This window comes from Impatiens glandulifera, chromosome 6, assembly GCF_907164915.1.
Source record: "Impatiens glandulifera chromosome 6, dImpGla2.1, whole genome shotgun sequence".
Lineage (NCBI taxonomy): Eukaryota > Viridiplantae > Streptophyta > Magnoliopsida > Ericales > Balsaminaceae > Impatiens > Impatiens glandulifera.
In genome coordinates this window covers 6729764-6738058 of record NC_061867.1, presented here as the reverse complement: position 1 = coordinate 6738058, position 8295 = coordinate 6729764, and positions in this window count along the sequence as shown.

Genomic DNA, 8295 nt, shown 5'->3' with positions numbered 1-8295 from the left:
CAAATTGCAATCATAGAATCAAACATAACAACAATGAGTCGATTTATATCACTCCACAATAAACTCACTACATAATGTAAAATATAACTTCAGACTATAATCAAACATAAATTGATAATATTGTTGAATACACAAAAACATTCCATAATCCGTTTACATAAGTACTGCACAGATTAACCAAAAATATAGCTGTTCAACAATACAAAGGAAGCTCTAGTCTGATTCATGAGATGATGACTCGTCTATCGGCCCTGTCAGCGACACGACCTCATGTTCGATGACGGGTGGAATGTATAGCTGAATGGCTTCGTTCACAGCATTGATCCATCGGTTGGGGATGAAAACAGTCAAAGAATTTTCAATTATTGATGCGTACTCTAAGTAAAGATGTTGAGGAGTAAACATGAAGTCCTCCGGAGGATTGTCTCCATTTGAAGGTAGGGGATTCCGTAGGCCAAATTGTCTGTATATGACACTTGTGCAGTAGGAGGTAGTTCCCTGAAGGCCCAACAAAATGATGAATGGAGAACCCCTCATCTCGTACATCATTTCAGTAAACAGATACCACGGAACAATGAACCTAATTGGGTGAATATCCGAAATAAAATTCGGAGGCACGTGTGCATTGACCCTTTGCACTTGTAGATTGGCAAAGGAAGTGTAGGGAACTGAAGGACGGGGCAACCAATGCAACTTGTCTAACAACCAGAGGTATAGAACCAAAGGTGATCCACGGCGAGAATAGTTGTTTTCCTCGGGAACAAATTCGTTAAGACCAAGTAATGTCTCAGCAAGTACCAGGCTAGCCAGGTTTGGGGCGTTTCCCATCAGTGCAGGAACTACCCGCAGGAGCCTTTCCGAAGGCCGGCGTCCTGCAGCCGGACATAAAAAAAAATGAGCCAGAACCACAAGCATGATCAGTTTGCTTTGTGTGTGGTTGATGGTCCTCTCAGCTCCCTGGACACGCCAAATGTACTCGTCTATGTTTGTCATATTCAGAAATCCATGTTGGAGGGTAAACAAGAGAGCATCAAACATTGTACATCCATAGAAGCTGTCGCAAATGTGGACGGCCATATGAGGATCTTGATGGACAGGCAAGATCATGAGTGCATTTGTACCACACCTAAGGATTGAAGCAAAGTCCTCTAGCGTCGGGCATATGTGCATTTCCCCAATAACAAAAGAACGAGAGTCCGTATCCCATCTGCTTTGCATGTGGGCCATCAGTCCGTCGTTAACGTTTATTCGTAATAGAGGAAGAATCTCATCTACATGATAGACACTAAAAGGGACAGGGTCATCGTTGATCAGACTTAAGTATCGCTCCAGCTGTTGCTGCGATAAAACCAGCATGTCTGGGTCCATCTCTACATCCATCTTATGAGTTTTACGCTTAATGACTGAATGAAAGACAACGGTAGATTGAGATTCGGGAAGGAGTGAGAGTGTAATGTGAGAGTGAGAGTGAGAGTGAGGGTATGAGAGTGATGATCTTGATACAGCAGTAGTTGAAGTTAATAAATGAGTTTTCATTCTTGAATTGACATCAATACATACCACAGGTAGGTGCATTACATGTTGCGAGGATATCTTCGTTTATGAATTGGCAAACATATAGCGAAGAAGATATCTTCGTCTCGGATATTAAAAATATGGATTGCCCCAAAATTTAACATAAGAAGATATCATCGTTTCGGATATTACAAATATGGATTGAGCCAAAAAATGAAAATAAGAAGATATCTTCGTTTACGAATTTCTAAATTTTCAGTGAAGAAGATATCTTCGGCTCGGATATTAAAAATATGGATTGAACCAACAAATAACATAAGAAGATATCTTCGTTTAGGATTTTGAAAATGTTTAGTTGCGAGGATATCTTCGTTCATGAATTTAAAAACATATAGTGAAGAAGATATCTTCGTCTCGTAGTTTCGAAATATCGACTGTACCCCAAAATAAATTAAGAAGATATATTCGTCTAGGAATTTGAAAACATATATTGAAGAAGATATCTTCGTCTCGTAGTTTCGAAATATCGATTGTACCCCAAAATAAATTAAGAAGATATATTCGTTTAGGAATTTCTAAATATATAGTGAAGAAGATATCTTCGTTTAGTAATTTGCGAACATATATTGAAGAAGATATCTTCGTCTCTGATTATCAAATTAAGGATTGCACCGAAAAGGAACATAAGAAGATATTCGTTTAGAAATTTGAAAATGAATAGTTAAGAAGAGGGCCACAAGAAGACATAACAACATAATTCTGTTTCAAGAGGTGGTCATCATGTCAATATTACGGTTGCAAGTTTATCAGTTTGATCATGTTAAGAATATATCTTCGTTTAAGAATATTCAAAGATACAGTTAAGAAAATAACATCGTCTAGGATTTCACAAATATGGGTACAAGAATACATATCAAACATCAATACATTATAAGCAATTCATTATAACTCCATACATTAAGATCTGAACTGCCTTCCATACATTAAGATCTGAATTGCATTATAAGTTATAAATCAATATCAAACATCCATACATTAAAAATAGGTCAATTGACCTGTGTGAACATAAGATTTACTGTACAAGTATAATTCCGTATAACACATACAAAACCCTAATATCTTGATCTAATTGCAGTCTTTAACTTGAACCTATTGACATTGTGGTCAGACATAAGAATTCTGTATAAATATTTTATCCTCAATGTACTCAAAGCTTCGTCGGCCTTCAAAAGAACAAGAGAAAGTATAAGAACATTTAAAATTGATAAATGTCATAGAATAACATATAAAAAACACTCACATTTTTTTCGTTGATGTCACATGACCAACCCTTCATCTTTCCTCTATATGTTTCCATATGTCTCATTAAATATACACCGCAGTCGGTCTTGTTTGTTTGGTCTTGCCAAGGCAGCTTTGGGGCCGTTATCCTGTACATCTTAACCTTTTCTGCAAATCTTTGTATGCCTTGCCTTTCCAAGAAAGTCGAAAAACTATCGATTTGATTCCTCAACTGGACATACTTCTCCAAAATTTTCATTCTATGCGGACGACCGGAGTTGTCTAGGACATTTATTTGGGAGTCTTTAATATTCACACATACAAGAAAGAAATGTCCAGAAGTGACGACAGGTAGGAATATCTGCAAAAAGAACATAACATTTGTTATTTTATGGCAGTCTCGTTACTTGGAATTGAGGGATATGTACATACCAGGTCAGCGAAGATGATGTCTTCTTTTGTGACATGGTAGTTTCTCATGTCTTCTTCAAGGGATTGACAAAATAAGGTCCTATCATACTGCAGATTAACCTGCAAAATAAGGGGGGAGACTCAAAGTCATGAACATTGAAGGATACATAGAACAAAACAAGAGAAGCACTTACATGTGAAATTGTTGAAAAACATATTATTCGTGGCTCATGCCTTGGCAACCTACGGCATTTGAAGTGCACAATTATGGACCAAGCGTCCACAACTTCGCTCGCAATTTCACGACCCATTTTCACCGTTTGAAAGAGCTTACGGGTGATATTACCCGGTGCACCTACGTACAGAACGTCCCTGCAAAATACATTCATTTACAAGACCATAACTAACTAATTTCATATTTGAAATTCCGAAAAGCATGAGAGGTAACTTACATTTCAGGCAGGTCTTCATCGAACACAAAATCGGCTAATCTCTGTTCCTTGATGGTTATGTTGTGGTCCAACATATCTGCAACTTGTTGCATGTAGGGGGATCGAAGGTGCACAGGAATTTTCGTGATCTTCCTCTTAGGATATTCTCTAATGTTGATGCATCCCCCCCCATCACCTTCATCTTCATCTTCAGAAGATTCAACGGCATCAGAAGCCTCAACCTTTTCCTTGCCTTTAACCTGATCATTTGGTGCAACAGATTTGGGTTCCGCAACATGTTCATTCCCTTCACCCTGAGCATTTGGTTCAACATGCTGCGCTTTGGGTTCCTCAACCGGTTCCTTCCCTTCACCCTGATCATCGTCTTCAAGAGTGGGTGTCTGCACTGGGGGTACCTCATCCGGTTCCTTGAATTCGCCATCATGATCAGTTGGTTCAACACGGGGTGAGGCATCTTTGTTGGGAAGAACTGCATCCTCAGGTTCGTCCGGTTGAAAAGGGGGTGACTTTCTTTGAATGGGCTGAAATGCAGCCTGTACATCTTCTAGTTCAACAAGGAGTGATTCTTCGTCAATGTCATGACCTACATCCTCAACATCTTTCGGTTGAACAGGGAGTGACTGATCTTCATTGTGCAGAACTGCATCATCGAGATCATTCGGTTCCACGTGATCCGAACAATTTTCTTGATGGGGCATAACTGCATCCTCAGGTTCGTCCGGTTGAAAAGGGGGTGACTTGGCTTGAATGGGCTGAAATGCAGCCTGTACAACTTCCTGTTCAACAAGGAGTGATTCATCGTCAATGTCATGACCTACATCCTCAACATCTTTCGTTTCAAGAGGGAGTGACTGATCTTCATTGTGCAGAACTGCATCATCGAGATCATTCGGTTCCACCTGATCTGAACGATTTTCTTGATGGGGCATAACTGCATCCTCTAAATCATTCTGTTCAACCCGTGTTGTTTGATTGTCTGCATGGTCCTCCAATGCAGTCTCACATGTGTAATCAACCCGGGGACTAATGACTTTCAAGCCCGCACACGGTAAAGTGTCCACAAGTGCCTCCCTTGTAGGATCTTCCACACCTACATGAACCGGACCATCGATCACCACCTTCAAGTGTTTCATGAAGCCTTCAGACTCTCTGAGGTTCAGGAAACCGGCCTCAAAAAAGGGCTTCGGATCGATGTTGCGTTTCTCCAACTCCCCTGATAGGTAATTCAGCTGTTGGGCTGTATCTTTAAAAGTTTGCAGGATTTTGGATGTCAACAACTGTACATTATGAAAAACATACTTCATTAATCTTGAAAACAGGATAATAAAGAACAATGGGAGTCAATTTATTGTTTCCACATACCTCATTATCGTCTTCTTTTACTTCAACCGAGTCAACTGGATTCTCGGGTTGTCTAACTGCTAGGCGCGCCCTTGCCCTGCCAAGCCCAAAACCACCAGCACGACCTTCTAAGTTGGTAAACTCCAACACGCTGACGTCATCCCAACAGGAGATGATTGGAAATTTTCTTTCGTAGGGGATACGTTCACCTTCCACAAAAACACCATCTAGGTAGCAAATCTGGAGTAAAGGAGTGGGAGACATGTTAGAAAATATTACATATCTATAAATCATATATAAGAGAGGCAACAATACTTACCGATAAAAGGGTTATAGGTCCATCGAAATATGGATTTTTATTTTTACTTGCTTTTTCTTTCCAACTTCTTACACTGTCAATCAATCGTTGAAGTGTAAAGTGGCACCAGTTCAGTTCCTTTATGTTATCAACCTCCATTAAGGATTTGAGAATTTTGAACCTGAAATGAAAAAAATACATTTGTCAGTATTCAAAAATACAATTAGATATATAAGAGGTTTGAATACATGTTTACCTGGCTCGTGAATTTTGAACAGGACATAAAAAACTAGAGACAACAAAGACAACGAAGTCTATTTTGAAATCGTTGTCTGCACTTGTGTTACTTAATATCTTGGGGATCATAGAAAGTGTTTCGGGAGCTTTGGAGTCTTCCCCGGTCCATCTGGTCTTCCAATCCCTCAAGAAATTAAAATAAGCAGGGTCCTTAGTCTTGTCCAACCCAACGGACTCGACTACGTTCATTGAGCCTCTAGGGAGGTTCATCACGAGCTGTACGAGATCTTCATCGATACGGATCTCATCACCGTTGGCCAATACCAGAGAACTCTTATCCGGGTCAAAAGATTGGATTACATGTTTGGAAAAATGAGCAAGGCACTTGGAGACGCCCATTGTAAGAAGAGAACCAAACCCGATTTCCTTAACGGCTTCCCTCTGTTCTACGCTCAATTGAGGAATGAGTTGAGCGAGGCCATGAGGTGATGATCTGGTTAGAAATGTCACTGGACGTTTCTTGCGGGTTTTGGTTTTTTGGGGAGAGGGGGGAAACTCTTCATCGAATGGGGTAGTAGACGGAGAAATATTAGTGGTTTCTGGGGGTGGTTCTGGTAACTCTTCATCGACTGTTGGATTGGAGGTAGGAATAACATTTGGTTTTTTTTTAGGGGGAAAAGGTGGTGGTAAAATATCATCAGTACCTGCAGCAACATCAGTAGCTTCGACAGCAACTGTGGAAACTGATTCAGCAGTCGATGAAGACTTAGTATTCGTCTTCGGATTTCTCTTCCTCTTCCTTTCATATGTAAAGTTATTAAACCTCGAAGTCATTATTTTGGGTGGGATAGCATAAATCAGTATTCAACGAAATAAATTGAATAAACATGTGTAAAATTAGTATAAACACAATAAGATCAACATACCTCTCTGGTTTAGTGCTGGGATTGACGTTGGATGCCGGAGTGGGTGCAGTTTCGTTTTCGTTTATGCTCCTACAAACTTGCAAGACGACCTCTCGGGAGTCGATGGGATGATCCACTTCCATGTTCTTGCCTTGGTTACCCGACATGTTCAGAAGATATCCTTGTAGTATAAACGAAATATCTAGGGTTCGACGTTCAGTGTTTGGATTATCGCCGGGAGATAGAGAGAGAAGAATATGAACAGTTGCTTATGAAAATGAAATTGAGGGAGAGTCGGCTTGTAGCGGGAAATTGAAATTATATCAACTAGTCATGGAAGCGAATAAATATTCGTTCGATATCGTAACTTCTTAAAAAAATAATAAAAATAAATGCAAAGTAAAAACTATTCATCGAAGCGAAGATTTATTCGCGGAATGTAAATGCACGGGTAAGTGAATTTACATTACAGGCAAGTTGGCTTCTCATTGGAGGGGAGGTGGTTTTACATGAACGTGAGGATAAAATTATTTGAAAATAAGAAATCTTCGCTTTCAATCATCTACTCGAAAAACAAAATTCAAGCGAATATTTGGTCGTTTACTGATTGTCAATTTAATTTAATTACATTAACATTTATTAATAAACGGAAAAAAATAAAAAATTAAAAATAGCCTGGTAATTGAGGCGAAGATTTGTTCGGTTGCTGCATGTCATCTTCAATTAATTGAATTAATATTTAATACATGGAAATATAAATTCCATGTCAGTTTGGTCTTTACATAGACGGGTAAATGTGTTTACATGGTAGGCAAGCGGTCTTCTCACGGGTGGGTATGGGGGTTTTACATGATGTTTTTATTAGAATTAATTCAAGCAAATATATCTTCGCTCATGAATGTCTCCGGCAAAAAAAAATTAAATACAAAAAAAAAAAAAAATCCGGTAATTAAGGCGAAGATTTGTTCGGTTTCTGCATGTCATCCTCAATTAATTGAATTCATATTTAATAAACGGAAATATAAAATCCATGTCATTTTGGTGTTCACATAAACGGGTAAGTGTCTTTACATGGTAGGCAAGCGGTCTTTACATGGGTGGGTAGGGGGGTTTTACATGGGGTTTTTATTAAAATTAATTGAAGCAAATATATCTTCGCTCCAGCGAGTCTCGAGGCAAAAAAAAATTAAATAAAAAAAGTAAATAAAAAATCCAAGAAAATAAAAGATTGAATTACTTGAAGCGAATATTATATCGCTGCCTGTGTTATTTAATAAATTAAATTAATATTTAATAAACGTAAATATAATATGACTGTCAATTCGGTCTTTACATGGACGTGTAAGTGTATTTTCATGAACGGCAGGCGTTCTTCTCATGGGTGGGTATGCGGGGTTTACATGAGGGTCATGGCAACGGGCGTGTAGATCAGAGCGAAGATATCTTATCTGGGTATTATCTGAATATTATATTATTTCCTGGCGTTAACGGGCGCTTCCGTTAACGGCGTCTTGTGTGAACCCGGGCCTAAACCCGGATTCCGGATTCTCCCTCCCTCCGTCTCCTGCCCAGATTGATTTATTATTAAATTATTAATGCTGCAATCTGATTGGTCCGCCACAGGGGAACACGGCAATCGGTAGCAGAAGATCTGATCTGTATTACAGATATTAATAGTGCAACTTTTAGTGACATCATAAATAATCATTTCTATTTGTTTTCACCTATTTTACTTCTTTCAATTATTTTGCCTAGAATGATATATAAAACAACCACTTCTAGGAGAGTCAAATGTTGATGATGGATAAATGTTTATTTCTATATATAACTTTTATAAGTTTTGATAGCGGCAAGA